The 20,352-nt window shown below is 34.2% G+C and overlaps 2 protein-coding genes across 4 annotated transcripts in view; one reads left to right on the top strand and one right to left on the bottom strand.

The window, feature by feature from the left end:
* LOC106537560 (uncharacterized) overlaps nucleotides 1-11,641 on the bottom strand; it is a 97,058-nt gene extending 85,417 nt beyond the window's left edge. Inside the window, exon 1 of the mRNA XM_087712838.1 lies at nucleotides 11,530-11,641. The gene's annotated coding sequence lies outside the window, so the exon portion shown is untranslated. The remainder of the gene's footprint in view (nucleotides 1-11,529) is intronic.
* A 127-nt stretch (nucleotides 11,642-11,768) lies between these two features.
* The window catches only part of SATB1 (SATB homeobox 1), a 109,408-nt gene continuing 100,824 nt past the window's right edge, over nucleotides 11,769-20,352 (top strand). Inside the window, exon 1 of one of the 3 annotated variants that reach the window (XM_014051892.2) lies at nucleotides 11,769-11,904. The gene's annotated coding sequence lies outside the window, so the exon portion shown is untranslated. Of the gene's footprint in view, nucleotides 11,905-12,853; nucleotides 12,946-20,352 lie in introns of those variants that run through there. The other 2 variants (XM_014051884.2, XM_087712831.1) reach the window with 2 other exon arrangements.

Raw genomic sequence — 20,352 nt, 5'->3', positions numbered from 1 at the left:
TGCTAGATCAGCAGGTCAGCGGTTCAAATCTCACCGGCTCAGGGTTGACTCAGCCTTCCATCCTTCCGAGGTGGGTAAAATGAGGACCCAGATTGTTGGGGGCAATATGCTGACTCTCTGTAAACCGCTTAGAGAGGCCTGAAAGGCCTATGAAGCGGTATATAAGTCTACTGCTATTGCTATTGCTATTATTCTGTTAGCTTAGGACTTTATATTACATATTTATTATGTGTTGCTTTGGTACGAGTCCTTTGAAGTCCTTTGAAGATCTGTTAACAAGACTCTCTGTGAGAAGCAATAGGCATTTCTTCTGACCACAGTATCAGAGATAGAATTAAATCCAACCAGGACTAGAATTGCATACCCCTAGTTGCTTTCCAAATGAAAGCATACACGTTTTCACTAGTGCTAAAGTAAAATACCACTGCTATTCCAATTACTTTTGTACATGTAAAATGAAAGGATACCATATTGCTTTAGGTAGTAAACAGTTTTCCTAAGTGGCCCACATTCAGAATCATAATTTTGAAATATTTAATATAGTTGGATTTCAGTTAGTGACAATCTTGCTATCACAAAACAGTGAGTTTGTAACTTCGCGAGATGAGCTACTATTAAAAACAAGCCTTGAAATGCTCATTTCCTTGTAACTATCCCTATCATTTTCCCAAACATTCTGAATGTACTACCGTACATTTCTCTATGTAATTTCCTGGAAGTAAACAGCACATATTTCATTTCATAGTAAAATCATCATCTCCTTCTCCTCTCAAAATATAATATTTGAGTAGTGATGTGTGATTCTGAAATTACTGTTGCCAGTTTCCCAACCAGATGAACATAAGCACAATGCACATATAAATCTTTGCAAATTAGTACCTCATAATTCATTATATACAGCAAGGTAATTTGGATGCAATTAGAGGAAAACTTCAGATAGGGAAAACTTGACTAGATTTGTGAAATGGGAGACTAAGATTAATCAAAACGTGGCCCTAATTTTCAAATATATCCATATGCTTTCTTCCCACAAAATTAATACCTATCATCAACTATCTTAAAACACATTTTAATTCACAAACTAATAAGAGAGTTCTAATTCAAATAAATGTTTCATCCTATACAGTGAGAAATGCATTAAAAGCTTTGCAACTTTGGGTTGGGAAGAAAGAAGAGTTTTTCTTCAGGTGGCGTTCAACTTCCCTAAACCCCAGTAATTAAGACACAATCAGTCCAGCCATGTCAGAGGTTAAATGGACGATAAACTAAGCTGATTTCGTGAAAAGATTTGCATGCACTTTGTAAATATAAATTTAGATTCATAAATCACAAATTTAAAAAACATACATCAAATAACATTTAATAGTGATTTAGATAGGCTTCAAAATATTACCCAAACTTACATTGTTTGATATTTCAGAATAATTTTATCTTTTTCCATGGCACTATAAATGATGGACTCGGACAAAATTCAGATTAAAGTATATACAATGGACTTCAGTATGTACATGTATTCCTGTATATAGTTTTTCAGTTCTTATCTTAATATAGAAAAAGAGTCTCCACTTTGAAGATACTGATTTAAAAACAATGTTCCTTACTGGGAGTTTTCTAAATAAAAATACAATATTCTAATATTCTAACCTAACCTAAAATTCAATATGTCCATTCTTAGAATGTAATGTTAAACAAATGGGAAAAAACTCTGTTTATAGTCAAAACATTTCATAAGTTTAATAGAAACTTTTTGAAAATCATCATGGTATATAGAAGTTAAGATGCTGAACTAGAAACAAGGAAACTAGGTTGTAGTCCTGTGATGACAAACACGTGTGGCACGTGTTGCCAGAGGTGGCACACAGAATCCTCTCGTGGGCAGGTGCACCGTCGCCACATACATGCCAGAGCCCAAAAGAGCAGCTGTCTGGTGCTCATGTACATGACAGAACCTGGAAGAGCAGCTGGCTGCTGTGCACATGCACACTAACCAGCTGCTCTCTTCTGGGTTCCGGTACGCGCGCACACGCTCCAGTTTCAGCAGTCAGTGCCAAAAAGGTTAACCATCACTGTTCTAGTCCTTCTTAGCCATGGAAACTAATCAAATGACCTTGGTCTAGTCAGTTCTAATCAGTATCAGAGTTGGCTTATTGCTTCATCAATTGATAAGCTTCATTAAGAACAATATATTTATTAAACAAAATGATAGGTCAGAACAACTCACACACAAATAACTCTGGGCAATTGACAATATTAAAAATCCACAACATAAAAACCTTCTCATAATGAATATTTTATTGTACTCTAAGACCAAATCATAAAAGTAATCTTCTCATAAAAATGTTTAAAACAGAACATAAATGTTCATATTCTATGACCCATTCATAAATTTTAAAAAATAGCAAGCAGGCCTACTATAGATACAATGAATTAAATAATAGTTAAGAATCAAACCAGGATATTTGCAGATATCAGCTAATAAGTTTAAATTTCTCATAACCAGGATACCAGTGTCCCAAATTGTTAGGTAATAACCATTTTTTAAAATTCTGTAAATATATGTAAATTTAGTCACAATAAATAAATATTATCTTTTTAGATTTAAAAAGTCATTTTCCTTGAAAGCTCTTCACTCAGCCCTCACCTGAAAAAGCAAAGCTCTCTTCAAACTACGTAAACACATTATTAAAGCCAGCTAATTATGCTTTTCCAAAATAAACACTAAAGATGCATGAAACCAACAGCTTTACTGTTGCCTTTTATTTCAATGTTCTCTTCATTCTTGCCACTTAATACTTATTTGTGGTAGCAGCTGGTAAGCCTACTCAATAGCTGCAGAACTTCTTTTGATCAACATCTATAGATATAATGCAGTCTAGGCCTAGTGAAACAGAATAAATTCTAAAATGTCATTGGCTTTTTAAACATATATTTGTAATACAGGCACTCTTTTGCAACTAAATGGCTCTGAAGATTAATACGTGTGCAAAGGCTCTTTTTCATTTCAGTTACTACTAGATCAAATAAAAGAACCCATCAGGAATAACTAGCAGTTATTGCTTCTTAATGAATGTGAAAAGTTAGCTGATTTCAGTTCAGTAAATACTGAAAGAAGTTTTATTACTACTGAAGAACTTTCAGCTTATTTTAAACTATTGAGGGTCATATCTACACCATAAATGAATTAACAGTAATATTTTCCCTTCTGTTACTTCTACACATTGCAATGGTAAAGAGAACTGTAATTAATAAGAAAGCATAAGATATCTGCAGATTACTTCAGAAACCCAATATAATTCCTGTTTTCCAGGTTCCTTATGAGAAGCAATGCCAGAGGTTAGTAGTGTAGATGACTCATGGCTAGACTTTTAATTTCAATTACTCTACTGCATATTTCAGTGAGATGTCTCTTAACTTTTCATAATTATCAGTAAATTAATACCATTAGTTTTTCCAAGGGAAATTAACAAATGAAACTGTGATTTAACCTGACCCCCACCAGACATTTCCATCTATTTATTTCACTGCCAATCATAGCACAAGTTACATTATAAAGAACATGAACACTGAAACAAGAATATGAAAAAAAACCTTTAAAGCCCATTCAATTTTCAACTACTGCTCCATAAAAGAATCTTGAGCTATAACCTACCACATGCAAAACCAGTCAAACGGGCTCCTGCTTTCTCAATTTAAACCACACTGAATCCAAATGTTAATATCTAATAATATTGTTTTCAGTGAACTTCCAGTGACCCTCCAATTCCAGGAAAATTCCAGAGCTCACATACTGTACAGGATTTGAATAAAGTTGCAGAAACAGTTATTGAACATAGGGATCATTTAGAAACATTTTCATTTAGCACCTCATAATTATAATAATTTAACAAAAGACATGATTCTTCCAAAATGAGCTCAAGAAAACACCTTAATTGCTTAAACAGAAGCATTTTTCTGAGCCAAAGGACTTACTGGAGCCTAAATGATCATTTCTGAATGTTTAGGGTTGACAGTACCATACTCTAGCCCCTCTGCTTCCTGGATTCCTGGTGGGCTAATGAAGGTGAACTGGTTTCACAATATTGCTCTCAGCATAGCTCTGAGCATTTATGATATCATCAGCCACAGCACAGAAAGCACAGATTCATGAACTCAGCATCTGGCAGATAAGCAAAAGAGAAGTTGATTTTCCAGAATATCCTTCCGTTCCATTCTCCAACCTTATTATAAAATTATAATGACACACCTTGTACTTTCTAGTTATATATTTATACAGACACTAGTATATTATGTGTGTCTCAGCATAAAGCATTCAAACACATTAGATAAAGTTTATTCCTTTTCTGCAAATACAAATAATAACATGTGCTTAATGTAATGGATTTATTTACATTGAGCTATTTTCCTTATTCCTTTGATTAGGATAATATTTACAACAGGTATAAAAATAATGCAATGTTTTAGAAATATGTAGATACAAACCATTTAGAAAAATATACCCTCCATCATATGTAAGAATGTCCTTTCTACTCTTGGAAAGTTTTGAAAAAAGATATTTCAAACACTGCTCACAAAATATAACTTGTAAATATATGCTCTTAACAATGAGGACAGGCAATTTGTTAGGCTAAAAAAGATATATTTTTTTCAGGATTTTGATAGTTTAATCCTGTGCATTCTATGGTTTTCCAATATCTGCATAGAAGTGCCTCAGATACAACAGTGTATATGATATGTTTCATTTATTTAACTTTGAATTTATATTTTATTTCTTTACCAAGGAATGACATTTAAAACAATTAACAAATGCAAAATACATTAAAGAAAACATCTAAAAATAACAGATTCTCCATTCTCTTTCAAAATGAATTCAGACAGGGCACTGAATTATTTGTTCTTTATACTGGGGTTGTTGGTAGGGGACAGATGGGAAGCATGAATAGATCTCCCTTTCCTCCGGCATTCATCTATAATCAGAGTAAGCATGCCCAAGCATGCCTATGATAATTAAGTATGCCATGTCTTAGGCAACACTATGTTCAAACAAGGCCTAAGATATGGTGCAATTGTAATGTTCCAGATCCTTTAACTATTTTTCATGGATTACAAATCAGTTTACTCTTCAGTTTACTCTTCTTAGGTATTCATACAAAGGATGACTTTCAAGTAATTACTTTAACCTTGCTTAAGCGATATATATGCCCCTAACAACAAGAAGCATCAGGGTTAACCAACATCCACTCTTAACCAAGATTCTGAAATCAAGTCTTGGTTTGGTTAAATGGAGAACTCAATTTAAATGCAATAGGGAGTCTTATTGTCTTTCATTGTAGTTATGGTTACATGAAAATATTAGTAATGATATAAGTATTATTTTTACCAACTAATGAAAATTAGTATCATTCCTATCAGAAAGACAACCCAATCTATGTTTCATTAGGAATTTGAATAGTGCATACTTATTAGTGCTAAACTGATTTCTTTTGAAAGCTAATTTTGATTTTATGTAGTAAATTATTGAAATTTACATCTAAAAATAGATGAGTATGAAGGATCCATTAATTCAATTACTAATCAATCATGAGTCAAGGGAAAATGTTTTTGGGCAAACTGGTCAGATTTTCTTGAATTGTATTCTAAAGGAAATAAATTTAATAATACATTTAATAATCAATTTTAAGGCAGTTGAAGGGAATCCAGAAGCTGCAACTGTTGCAAAGTGTGGCAGTGGGAGCAGTTATGTGCACTCCAAGAATAGCACGTTACACCTCTGTACCTTGTGCTGCATTAGTTATAGTTTTGCTTCTGGGTTCAATTCAAAATGCTGGTTATAACCTTTAAAGCCCTACATGGCTTCAGGCTGAGTTATTTGAATGCTTCTCCCTTAAATTACATCCATCAGCTCTGGCAGAAAATGTATGCTAAAAGTCCTATTAAGGACTTTTGTCTGATGGATCTAGGAGAGCCTTTTCTGCCTGGCAGTTGCATACCTTGAGGTTAGACTGGCCCCAACATTATTGGACTTTAGGAGAGCTCTCACAACATGATTTTGTAATCAGACAAATGGAATCCCATGGTGGTATGGAGCCAGTACGATGGCTGTATAGTTTATTGATTGTTTATTGATTCTCCTTTATGTTATATTTGATAATATATTTAAAAATTGTTTTACTTCATTTCAACTGTTATATTTTGTTATTTATTTGCATGTATTTTGATTTTTGTTTTTAATTTTGCAAGCCACACATATGAGATGGGCAATTACCATGTTTTCCCAAAAATGGCAGGGTCTTATTTTCTTTTGACTCCAGTAATAAGCACTTTGCCTTATTTTTGGGCAGATCTTATTATTTTTAAGGTGCAGGTGGCGGTGAGCGTGGTCACCTCATGGCTGGTGTTGTGTTGCAATATTTTTGGGAAGGGCTTATTTTCAGGGGAGGGCTTATTTTAGTGCATGCACTCAAAAAATCAATTGGGCTTATTATCCTAGGAGATCTTATTTTCAGGGTAAAATCTGTATAATATCTTACTCAAACCTATATGTTCTTTAATTACTATTGTTATTTTCCTTTGGGATGATAAATTATAAAATTGCATGCCTTTTATTATGCACAAGGAATCTCAAATGTTTTTAGGATTGATAAAGTTTTTAGTAATGAAGGAAACATCTTTGTATACTTTCCATTGTGTTATAATACTACCTGAAAGAGGATCTGGTTAAAACAAAAATCTCAAACTATATTAATACTATATACAGTATTTATTTTAGAATAATGACCTGAATTAGAATAATTTCATTTAAAAATATGTATTATATATTCCTCATCGGAAAGCTGTTCAGTAAGAAAGTACACTATATGTACATATATATACATATACATACATATATACATACATACACATACATACATATATACATACATACATATATATAATTAACTACAGTAGTATGATTCATATATAATTATCACTTTCCAGTAATTTCTATGTTGCACAGCACTAATCCCTCTTAAATCAAGTGTCTCAAAATTCAGAAATGAAGTGTATATATCAAGTGTGTTCCCTTGTTTAGAAAGAGCAAAATGGGCAAATTCTGTTAACTCATATAGAACTATTCATATATAGTAGACTGTTTAATACAATCTTCCCCCCTGTGACAATATTTTATTGCTACATGATTTAGGATTAAAATATACAGTCTAAATATTACATTAATAAAATAATCACTTCTAAAAGTCTAATAAAATATATTCAATCAAGAAATTATTTGAATTAACCTTTAAAATGGATATATCAGTTCACTCAATGATATGTTTGCATTTAATGGTCAGTCTGTCTAGAAATGTAAAAGAGTTTAAAAAGGAAGGCATTTATTAACAAAAATGTAATTCACTCAGTGGTGTCTATTTTGATAATGAGAGGAATGAAGGAAAAAAATGGCAATGTGATGTTGGACTAGGGCAAGGAAACCCAGTTTTGCTGTCTTTGCATATACATAGAAGCCAGTTGGGTAATTTTTACATATAGATGGAAGCCAATTGGATGATTTTGGACTAGTGTACTAGCATGAGCTAGATCAGGTGATAGATTTTAATCTATATGAATGAAGAGGACTTCATTCTGAATATTCTGCCATATTCAAGTCAATAAAATAATTATTTATATGTAGGGTGTGGATTGATGAACACATGTATGAAGTGATGAAAAATCACCGTTCCGTTATGTATAAACAATAAACTGTTTTTCTATCAAGTTATTAGCAGTAATTAAATTTACATTTGAAATCATCTGCTAAAAGAACAGGAAGTACTTTCTTTGATACTTTATGTACAGAAAAATTGTACAATAGGAGTTCCAGGTTAAGTCTGTTTCTTGTTTTATATTAGCTTTAATGCCATTATTTATGATAGAAAATAAAACGTGCCTAATAAAATTCATTCAGTTTATATTTTTTTTTGCCAAAAACAAGGATGGCTCTATATATTAAAATACCCAAGGTTATAATCCTCCAAACATTTTCTCTGTGGAGTTATTGATTTTGTAATTGTTTATAATAAGAATTTTAAGGAATATCCTACGGTTAGTCATGTTCTTCTGCTAGAGACAATTAAAATTCAGAATAATTATTCCTATTGAATGAATAACAATATTAGGCAATATTAAACATAAATTTATTCTGGGAAATTTAAACTTTTATTAATGATTAGCAAACAGTAGTCAAGAGTAGCTTACTATGATTCAGTCTGTCCAGAGTAGTCAGGCGTGACACAGGGGCCTGTATAACCTATCATGCCTTATGTACTTCGAATTACTCTTGAGAAATAGTTGCTATGCTTCTTTATTCATTCATACTATAATGAATAAAGCAGCAGCAGAATAATATACTGATACAAACATTTGTAAAAGGCAGAGACAATCACAGAAAATCTTCTGGAATTGGAATTCCCAGTGTGGCTGTTTTGGAAAGCTATCTGGTTCAGACAACATCAACTTGTGCCCCCAGTTCAAGATGACATTTGAAAAAATGAAACTTCTTGTCTGTCATTGATAAGTTTGAAAAAACGCACAAATAACTATAGCCTTATTACACTCTGCCTTGATCTATAACAACTTCCCTAAATAGTATGAGTGAGAGAGAGAGAGAGAGAGAGAGAGAGAGAGAGAGAGAGAAAGAGAGAGAGAGAAAGAGAGAGAGAGAGAGAGAGAGAGAGAGAGAGAGAGAGAGAGAGAGAGAGAGAGAGATATGCATATAATTCACAAAATAGATCAACTTTGTAAATGAAGAGTAATGCAAGATTATACCCTCCCAACATTGCTATTATTCCTGTTCATCTTTATGATTAGAATGCATCAGTTTCTGTGATTAGAAAATAGCTTGGTCAATCACTCAGCCTCTCTTCATTTCTTCCCCATTTCACTTTTCTAGACTTTTATAGAAAAACTAAATTAATGTGGGAGGGCGACATACTATATTTGATTTTTTTCAGTGCTTTAAAATATAAGAAGCATATGAAGCTTAAAAATAGTGTAATTTTAGTTTTGATTGCTTTGGTGGTATCCTACTATTAAGCAGAACTAAAAAATCTAAACTGGTTTGATTCCATTTTGGATTAATTCAGATCTGACTCATCCTTAGCAAACATACTTCAATGTTCATGTAAATTTTTTATGTTGGCTTCTATTGCTATTTGATCATATTAACAGTTTTGGTGGTTTGCCTAAAATGTAAAGCCCATACTATCAAAGGACAGCATGGTCTAAAATGACAACTGGCAACTGTTTTATAATGATATAGTGTAACTACATACCGTAGTAGTATTATATACTGGACTGCATTTATATTATATATTTTTATATTTTTTCCACACATAGCCCTCAAGAACAGCTTGGTCCATTATAATGTGGAACTTGACAAACAGTAGCACCTCCTGATGACATATTTTTGTTCATCCAGATTGGCAGTTAAGCATAGGCCTTCAACAACAAATACTTAGAAACCATAAATCATTTCTCTCAAAACTAAATAAATCTGAGTAGGTTTAACTGCGAAACTGCTTCTCCTATGAGAATGGATTATATAATAGATTAGAGAAATCAGGAAACTAATATAGGTACAATAGGCGAGAAGTATGCAGACTTAACTATTTTGTAAAGAATAATATAAGGATAAGGATTCGTCTTGGATGTGGACTGAGCCACCTAGATAAGGATTGTAGCATTTATAATGTTCTACTTGAATAAGTAAAACAACTTAATGTTTGGTAAATACAGCTTGTCAATGCCCACATGATATATTTTGGGTGAGACATATAAATTACATTATGTAATCTTTAGTTTTATGTCTCCTGGGAATTATTACTATAATTAATATTTTTAAAAGACAAGAGTTACACCAAGTTATTAAGAAAAGGTGTGCCCTCATAATCATTGTATAGACATCATTCTCATGTTAAAAGACCTCTACAGATGTATCTGTATTTAATACATAATGTAGAAATTAGGAAAATGCAAAAAGGAATACTAGATTCCTTTTAAAAACTAGATTTTTGAATGCCCCAAAGCAATCTTTGGTGTGAGGTTCCATTTCCAGATTCCCTTTCAAATAATGTTTATACATTATTAAAGCAGGAATTTATTTTCTAAAGAGAAGGATATTCAAACTCTGTCTTTGAGTTATGGTTACAAAAAAGATACAGTGCAAGAGGGAATCTACTGTGACTCTCCAAAGATAAGAACCAAGAAAGAGCCACTCAATTGCTGAGGCATATCATCTCAATAAGCTTACAAAGTAATATTGCACAGTATAAAGCTTGCACAAAAGCTTTTCAAAGCCCAGTATTTTAATTAATGGATAATATGAGTTGGCTTCTACCATAGTCAATCCAAATTTCAAAGAGAAACCACTAAATTTGTTTCTGGTATTCAACCTTTGGTCCTCCCTCTTTTCTCACTTCCTAGCCCTTTTTAGCCTATCCCTTTGCTCCTGAAGGCAGGTCTCCGAGGTTGAAGGGTGGGTTTGTTTCTTCTGTCCCTCTGGAGAAAGGGCTGTTAGCTTGACAGGTGGGGAACGAGTCCAAGCGCTTGATATCCCCTCGATTCCCGCTGAGCTTTAAAATATTGATCACCTTTGTTAAATCCCTTTTTCGGAGACTGTCCTGTTCGCTCTTTTTTCTCATCCCCTCCCTCGCCTTTCCTGGGGTTGGAAGTGAGCAGCAGCTGAACAACCAAGCATGTGGTGTATAAATATTGGAATAAACGAGCAGGGTGGGGGTGAGAAGAGGGAGGTAGGGGAAATATATGGAAACAAGAGGGGGGAAGAGGAGGAGATAAGCGGGGTGGGGGTGAGCAGCCCTAGTGTGTCTGATACTCCGGTGTGGGGCGCTGCTCTCCGGGAGTGAAGAAGGGGAACAGCATTAGAAAGGGGGGGGAGAAAGGGGTGGGAATATAATAGCATTTAAAACAACAACAACAACACAAGCCAACAACAGTGATTAGCTCCTACCCGTCGCACAGGGACTGGGAGGGAACTGTTGTGTGTCTCACCTGACTTCCTTCTTCCCCGGGGCGGCGAGGGAGGCAGCGAGAGGCGCGCACATACCACTCTTCCCAACAAAAAGCAGCCTCCCCGCTCCCCCCCCAAAAAAAAAGCCCTTAAAGGCGAGAAGGGAGAAGAAATGGGAGGCGCAAGCGGGCACGAAAGAAGAAAGAAAAGACTACCACTCTATTAATAACAAAAATAACCGGCCGGTAGAAGCGAGCCGGCCACCCTCCCGCCATCCTTCTTCAACCCTTCGCCTTTCGCTCCTTGGAACCCGCGCGCAGCTTCTTCCTTCGCGCTAGCCCAGCGACTGGCGGCGGCAGCGGTAGCAGCAGCCGCTTGTCTCGGCTCGGCTCCTACACCAGAGCGGACAAGTCTCCGCAAGGGGGAGAGCCAGTGAGCCAAGACGGCTCAAACAGAGCCTTTTTCTGCTTTGCTCCAGCTCCGAAGAGGAAGAAGGGGGGAGAAAAAGAAGGAAAAGAAAAGGAACGCACCCAACAAACGAACGCCAAGAGATCCCGCGAACAGGACTGAGAATTGCAAAAAGAAGACGGAAGCCGCGCTTTTTGGGCAGTTCGTTGGCCCTGGTGTGTGGCAAGAGGGTGGAAAAGGCAGGCGGGCGCCGCCTTCTCGTCGTCGTCTTCTTCCTTTCCTCAGTCACCGCCTGCCAGGCAGTTCAGAAGTGGGGGAGGGGGAGGGAGGGAGGGTGGCTGTGTGTGGCCCCCCTCCTCCTCCTCCTTCCTTCCTTTAAACGCCCACTCCTGATGGGTGAAAAGGCAACTTGAAGTTCAGTGCAATTAACTTCGCCGGCGCCTGGGAAGCTGAAGGTGTCGCCCAGCCTCGCCCGCCCTCTCGCCGCTCTCTCATGAGTAAGTTAGTCTTCTTATTTCTCTTCCACCCCCCCCCTCCCCATCCCGCCTTCGTTTTAGGTATGCTGCACCGACCGGTCACTCCCGTTTAACACCTACTTTTAAGTGTTTTAGGAACTTGTTACGGACAGTCCATTTTGGTCGGCGACTGACAAAGCGTGGAAATCCGATGGGGGCGGGGATGTGGATTCCTCTAATATTTGTTCTGAGCTATCGGGATCGTCTCTTAAGAGGAATCCTAGCCGCCTCTTTCTTTATTTCCAGTAAAGGGAAACTCTACTACAGTAGCTTGGTCTGGTGGAAAGCGGCTTGCAGACGCGCAAACACCTGCTTCGCGCTCCCTCGTCTTGCCGCCGCCTCCCAAGCCAATAAGTTTGCGGGCGAGGTCCTTGGCAAGTTTGCTTGGCTTCGGCGTTCACTCTAACTCAGAAGTTTGGCTCAGTTCATAAGTTTCAAGCCCGGTGCCTCCGGGGACGGAGGACGAGGGGGGGGGGGGAGCGCGGGCGAGGGAGAGAGAGGTCCCTGCAGGATGCTTGCGGGAGGGAGGAAAAATAGTGCGGGGAGGAGTGGGACAGTGAAGGCGGGGGGGGGGGGGCGTCAACTTGGCGACGCACTTCGTTCAGCCACCGCATCGTGAAAGTGAGGGAGTTTTAAAAGATTTCCATCTCGGCGGTTTGTATGACTGGGAGAAAGGGTGTATCGTGCAATATCGGGCAGATATCAATTTGGGATGTCTGTTGGTAGAAACGGGCTGGGGCTTTGCGGCTGGGGAACAGAGAAGGGGTGCATTTGGTCTGCCACTGACCTCCAGAAGGCGGCTCCTCATACAGGTGTATCTCCCTCTCTCCGCGTGAGGTCCTCCTTTCGCTCTCACGGTCCTGCCTCTTTTTTGCAGGAGGGGGAGCCCGGTGGTCTCCCAGGAGTTAAAAGGAAATGCAGTTTCCTTTTGATGCTAAACTGTAGCAAAGCTGGTGCTGGGAGATCACTGAAGGGGCAGCTGTATCGCTTGCCTCTGTGGAAATGTTTCTGCAAAGTTACTCGGTATGTGGGCCCTTCTTTTTCGGCGGCGTTTGACCACGTGGAAATAGAACTGTTGCTGACATACATTATTAAATCGTATCGGTTGTGTTATCTAGAGTCTGTGCCAAAGTTTGGCGTGCTTGTCAAAGCTTCTTACATTTTTGTCCCTCTCTGAAAAGCTTTGGCAACTTTTGAGATCCGTCTCTGAAAAGCTTTGGCAATAACAGCCAATATGCCTGACTTAAAATGTCTATTTTAGTGAAGAAGCCCTTTGCTTTATTGAAAGCTGCGATTAATAGCTTTTGTGTATTGACAGATTATTTTAAGATAACTCTTTTATTCAACCTTGCTTTATTTTATATGCAAAGGATTAAAAACATCTAGAATATAAGAGTGGAGAACTGGGACCTCTACTGCTATGCGTTTTTGAAGGATCTAATTTAGAAGCCAGTCTTTATATTTTCATAATATTATTTAGGTCTGGTATATTCATATACTTCTGCTCCAGACTGCTGCAGAAATTAGCAAAGAGGCTTACATTTTTGACAAATGTGCAGACAAGAATATCATTAATTGATTTTTTTTAATTTTAACAACCTAAGCATCTGTTACAAAACAAATTTAATATATTTACTCTGTTTTTCTTACTTTGTTAAGAAAGGTTATACTATGGGTAAAATTTCAATTTCAGTTGGTAAAAGGAATTGATCGGATATTTCACTGTTCTTCAGGAGTGTTTACAGAAGTCACCAGATATGGAAGACTTAATTTCAGCACTCTACTAAATAAAAAAGAAAGGAATCAATATTAACATAACTCAGAAGCACAGTATACCTCACTAAGTTTAGACATAGTATAAATTTCGCTTTCTATATGTCTGCCAGAATTCACATGAGATGGAAGACATAGTGACAGACAAAGATATAAAGCAAACATGTAAGAAAATATTTTGGAGTATCCTGTAAATACATTTAGTACTTTGCACCTTATGAAGTAATTTACAGAAATCAATGGCTTATAAATGATAAGATCTCAAAAGATATTTGCTTTATATATCCTAATAAAAACTAGAATAAAAAACAATACAATATATCTGTAATATTGTTTTTTCTTTTCTTTCTTGGAAATTAAAATATGTAACAGTAGTTATATGTATTAATATCTGTTTCAGAGATGAAACATATAAATGGAAGGGGCCTAAAAAAGAAAGTTTACATTTTCATGCATTTAACCATAGATCTTTTAAACTGCATTGTAATTTCTTATGGGAATCTTCTTAGAACTGCATAATTTAGAAGAATTTCATAATTCTACCTGTTCCCTAAGGTATATTAATTTAATGGGGAACATATGCCACTTTATTCCAATTCTGAACTGGAGTTTGATATAGAAAAATTATTTTGACATTCAATTTGTGTTATACTTATGCTAGATAAGTAAGCAAAAACTATATATAACCTTAAAAATGTCATTCATTATTAATGCCACATCATAACTATGCGGCTCCAAATCACGTAAGTACAAGAAAGTTCCATCCAGTATTTCAAATACAAAAATGAATACTTTTGCAAACCTTAAAAGAATCTGAAAATTACATTTTCATAATTCTATTTAATACAATGTTCAAGAAAATTTGGCCTAGCTTATGTAATTAATCTATGCAATTGTAAAATAATGTAACTATATCTGTATTAATAACAATAGAGATAATTATTATAGTATGAATGAATATATATATGCTGTGCAAAATACACCCTTGTCCCTAGACTCCAGTCTGCTCTGACAAGAGTGCTGTATACATTTTTCAAAAATGTTTTCACTGATATGTAATGATAGTTGAATTTTCTGTGTGTTATTATAAATCTTTAGTTTCCATTAAAAATCCTACCTGCTAAATCATACCTTCTCCACAGTACGAGGTTCACCAAATACTTATATATTTAAGTCACCAACAAATGTTTAACCTCCTTCACAGCCAGGTAATCTGGAATTGTTTTTCTTCTCTCATGTTTAGTTATATATTAGTACCTATTTTTGGTTGGTGAAGCAGTAGAAGTAAGAGTACCTTTCTAAAAAGAATCTTATTTGTTACTTCTATTAACATTCATGACTAACCAGGTATTCTTAATTAAATTATGATAGTTGGTTTCTAAAGAGAATCCTCATCTGTAAATTATATGATTTTATTATTTTTGTCCACCTGTATATGTTTCTGATTTGTAATATTTCCATAAATGGGCTTGATTTCTAGAATAATGTGATAAATGAATGTGATTTTACTATAATGGGCACAGGATCTTGGTCATTTTGTTCTGTTTTAGGAATGAACACTTCTGATTTAAAGTCATTATGCATCTAGTCATTATTTATCTTACATTAAACTAACAGAGCATCAATCACAGGAAAAATATTACTTTCCTGAAGTAAATACCAGTTTATAAGTGAGTGCATGTGTATTTATATCCCTGTCTCCACTAAATAATGGCTCTGTCTCCTTTTTAATATCTACCTGGCAGTATTAACCATGGCAACTAAGTCTTCCTTGTTAGCATAGAGAAAAAAGTTTTGCTATTTGTACCAGGAGTAACTTAAAGAAAGATTCCATTGGAATCTGTTTTAAGGAAACAATATCTAAGTGATGAATCTTAAGAAAAATAATACGACTAGCAAGTTGCACAGTATCTGTTTGAGCTGCTGAAGATAGGGGCAGAAGCATATTATTAATAACTGAAAGCACATATGTGTGAGGAAAAATGTTCAGCAAATCTGTCATCATGAAGTTCAATGCATTTAAACCAAAATGCCACTTAAAATAAAGTTAGTGCAGTTTGCAAAAGCTATTTACAAAGCTAGGTTTTTACATTAAGTTAAATTTTATTTTGAAATTTGAGCCTGAGTTTGGTATAAAATACGATTAAATCTATTTTATTGTAGCACATATAATGAAACCATCCTACAGGATAAGATAGATTCCTCTTACCAGTTTGTAGATTCTGTATAATATATTTCATCTTTAAAATTGCAAAACATATTTAGATTTAATTTACAATTGGAAATATCATTTAGTAATAATTCATTGACATTATGATTAAGAATTATTTTAAAGTACTGTGTGATCATTGTTCATGCATATTAACATATAATCTTCAAACATTTAAGCCTTTTTAATACGATTACTTCGGTGGTATTCAATAACAAGCAGCCTATTGTCATCTATCTACACATTTTTTTAAAAAAGTTACGACTATTACCTACATCTTCCGAAGTGCAAAGCTAAAATCTAAATAGCCAAAATATCATCCAACCATGCCTACTTGCCTTATCTGTGTATCAATTTATCTGTCTTAGTATTTGTATACTTATTTGGACACTTCAATTCCAGGCATGGTATGTTGAATATGTTCACAGCAGCAGATTTGTCTGTAAAATCTAATGTTATCACTTATCATCAAATTATCAGTGCTATCAGATTATCAGTGTATTGATAATGTTGTTCACAAAATAGTCTATATTTGTTAATAATTCACAACAATACATTTATCACAATAAAAAATGTCAGTCAGAATTCTATCCACAGGACACCCACTGCACTTATCTTCCAAATAAGATGGAAATATATTATTCGAAGTTTCAGATTTTCATTTTCTCTAATTAATATATACTATAACCTGACTTTAAGAATTCTGTATCAAGGATTCATTTTTTATGTGGCAGACTAAGGTTTACCTATAAAACTTGAGCTGAATAGCAAAAGTTTCAGATTTCCATTTTGTTTATTGATGTGCAACAGTTCTTAATATATTTAAAAAATAAACTGAGTTTCACACTTTAATCATTTTCGGTATTAAATAAGTATATACTAAGTTGTCCATTTCACTTCTTATGGTAATTCTTAGTAAATTAATATTTTCTTTTCAAGTAGATTAAATGCAACTTCTAAAATAAGTCATATGCTTGATATTTTTTCCTTCCCTCTTGTAAGATCATTTTGGCATCAACAACAAAAATGAACTGCAAGTTATTGTTACAACAAATATAAAAATAAAAGCTAGCATCAAAAGATTTTTTATTGCAATTGAAAATTATATTTCTCAATAGTTAGGCTATAGAAAGGCAATGTAGTGCAATTATATATGAGGAAAAATTCTTGTCAGAAATCAATATAACCATTAACAGAACAGGTTTTAGCATTTCAAATTATAAAACAGAAACTAATAAACATGCTTATGATTGAAAGAAGTTTGTCTTTCAATAAGTAAACATTCTCTACCTTTCAAATGTAAAAAAAGTGCTTTTCTTAGAATTCAGTGGCTTGAATTTGTCCTTTATTATAAGCTTTTTAAATATGAACTTACGACCAGTATTCTACATAATTTTTGAATGATATCTCTTGACTGGTGTAATATGTGGCTTGTGGCTTCACACTGGAATTTACCCGGAATGTGAATTAGTGGACCATTAAGGGTAGCATATACGATATGCTAGAGTGGAGGTGGTATTTTATACTTTAAAATTTTGAAAGTTTTTATGATACCATAAGGCATTGGTATATGTACAATTGTACATCTCTAATGTATGATCACATGTAAAAATAAGATTAATTAATACTACACAAAGTACAACACATTTCTGTTTTAACTTACAGGCTGAAGTTTAAAAATTATAATAGTCCTATAGCATAGTCTGTATTACTACTATCTGACTTAATACTTTTTTTCTCAATTTGTGTTTAATTCTATGATAGTATACCATACTATGGTTTCCATGGTTCTTATACCACATAACTGAACTGTTGCCTTCTACAAATGGTCATGCAACCATTTTGAAAATAATAGATCTGCAATACTTTTCTAGGAATAGGAGGCACTGATTCAAGGAAATATTTTTTGGTGGTGAATTCCATTATTTTATTATAAGGTGAAGACCTACGTCACATAGAATGTTTTCTAGTTAAATAAAGTTAAAGTGTGTCTATATGCTACTTTGCTTGTGAAACACCCTCTTTTTGCTTTTTTTCTTATTTGAGATCACAGAGAGCCAAGAATCTAGGATACATATGATTTTCAGAGGAATTTCTCATATGCAAAAAGGTTCTTTTTATAGTCTGTAATCTTGGATATTTCATTTAACATTAGTGTACCCGTAACATGACATTTAATACACTAGATATGCTTGTGAGAATTTGAAACATGAACATCAATAAAACAGTTTTAGTGTTACTTTAGGACTATCCATCTTTTCAGCCTTGTAAAGGGATGAATAGGGCAATTGTTTTGCACAGTATTGTACTTTTCAAAAATAAATCTTAAAACATAGCAAAATTATAACTTTTCCACCTAACATTCTAGGACCTTTTCTTCATTACTTTCTATATACTGCAGTTCCCAAACCATCTCTTAGAATAGGTAAATACTCAAGTGAACTTTGCGGAAAAGTAATATATATTGTACATATTGGTTCCTGAAATTAAATAGTGATGATTGTGCTTATAAATGAAAAAGATACAGATTTAACCACCTACTTTGAAGCTATAATTATTTGTAAATTTTCTTATATGCACTGTATCTTTTTCATAAATCTGTATCTTTATAGAAAATATATTTTTCAGATTGCATTTATTATGTACAGAGGACTCATTTTGATTTACATATCTACTATAGTATTTAAATCTATCTAGGAACAAAGTTTTCCTATGAATTTTATAAAGCAAAAAATATTTATTTACTGTCTAATTTAGGACTCCTGAAATAAATTGTGTGCAACTGTATTAGTTTGATTCATTAAACTAATTTTTCTTTGGAATTCCTAATGTAGAAAAATAGTTACGCAACTTTATATTAAAAAGGAATTAACTTGTGATATATCTATTTCTGAACACTTATTTCTTTGATCAGGCCTTCCCATTATGATTGTTGCACTAATTATATATGGTTTAGTAATTCTTTTCTCACCTGTTCAAAGTAATATTATTTTATTTTGATTTTATAATATTATAGTTTAATTATATTAGAAAAAGTTTCACAATTTATAATAGTGGGAAGTGGCATGTTAAATACATTAAGTAAATATACATCTAAACTTTAAAAAACTTTTTTATATTAGTCAACATCTTTAAATGTCAGAATGTTTTGCTTATTGTTGCTTAGAACTGCAGAATCTGCAGTACTGCCATATCCTGAAATAACTTTCTTTCTGTGATATTCAAACTTTAAAAGTTTCAGGCATTTTTAAAAAAAATCTATTTTTAAGTTGTTTCCTTAAAGACTTAACTCTTGCTTAAATTTTTATTTTCAACAAATTATTTTATCCATATTCTCAGGACTGGATTTAGCAACACAGTCCAAATAAGACAAAATAATGGTATTTTATCTTAATCTGGCTATTATATATACATTTATTGATGGAATTGATGGAAATGTAGCTTGTTTTGAATCTGATGTTATTCCGGGACAGGCATGGAAATCATTAGAAATGCTGTCAGCTTTGTGAGAGAATTGCACGCATTTCCCTGTCAGACTATCATCTCTGTGTTCAGTTTCACAGTGTGATTATTAAATAAGGCATTTTTCTAAAAACTTTGCCTTTGTAAAGTTTGAAAAATGGTTCAGCTGCTAATCAGGTGAGATACGTGGCCTGTATTCTGAATGGTGTGGGGGTCTTTCCTAGAGTCTAGGCAAAGTATATAGTATGATTTCTTGTAACCGCATGGTTTCATTTCACTGAATTTGTAATTTCATTACTGATTATATATAAGCTGTTCATTCACTGAAGGAAGCCTGCTATTTTAAGTTTATCTTTCAAGTGTGCTTCAAAATACACTCTAAATTCCGTATCAGTTCCAAAATATTATCTTCTAGTCTAGAGATCTTTTAGGAAAAATGAACCCAACTGAATGGACTTAGTTCTTCTGTAGATGTAATAGATGCATCAAAATAGAAAACTATATTCATGGCATATGAAATACGTGTTTCAAAAATCATTCTGTTGTATTTTAGCCTGTGTTTTGCATATAGACTGTTTCTTTAAAATTGCTGTCTCCTCTATTTGTCCTATTAATTGTTGATATGTTGCCATCCATGAGACAAAAATTAGAGCTGTAATTAAATAATCATGTGATGCTCCTTAGTGCCAGTGAAAGCAAACTCATTTTTTTCAGACCCTGATGGTCACTGATTATTCTATTACTACTGACTTGCTTTATTTATTCATTTTTGTAAACAATCATATATGTTAACTACTCTACTTCCTTTTAAAATTAAAGAATGTAAGAAAAATTATATCAGTTAATTGACTAGTCATACATAGAGACTTAAACAAAACTTACATTTTCTGCTTTTGGTTACCTGATTGGGAGAACTACATTGGTGGTGTGGTTTATGTGCCATTTAATTTACACTGATGTTTGGCTGAGTTGGTTGTTTATGTGGA

The sequence above is a fragment of the Thamnophis sirtalis genome, unplaced genomic scaffold (genome assembly GCF_051295495.1).
Source record: "Thamnophis sirtalis isolate CommonGarterSnake01/CBP01778 unplaced genomic scaffold, rThaSir2_p1.2 scaffold_4, whole genome shotgun sequence".
In the NCBI taxonomy this organism is placed as follows: Eukaryota; Metazoa; Chordata; class Lepidosauria; order Squamata; family Natricidae; genus Thamnophis; species Thamnophis sirtalis.
This window is presented reverse-complemented; position numbering and strand designations above follow the sequence as displayed.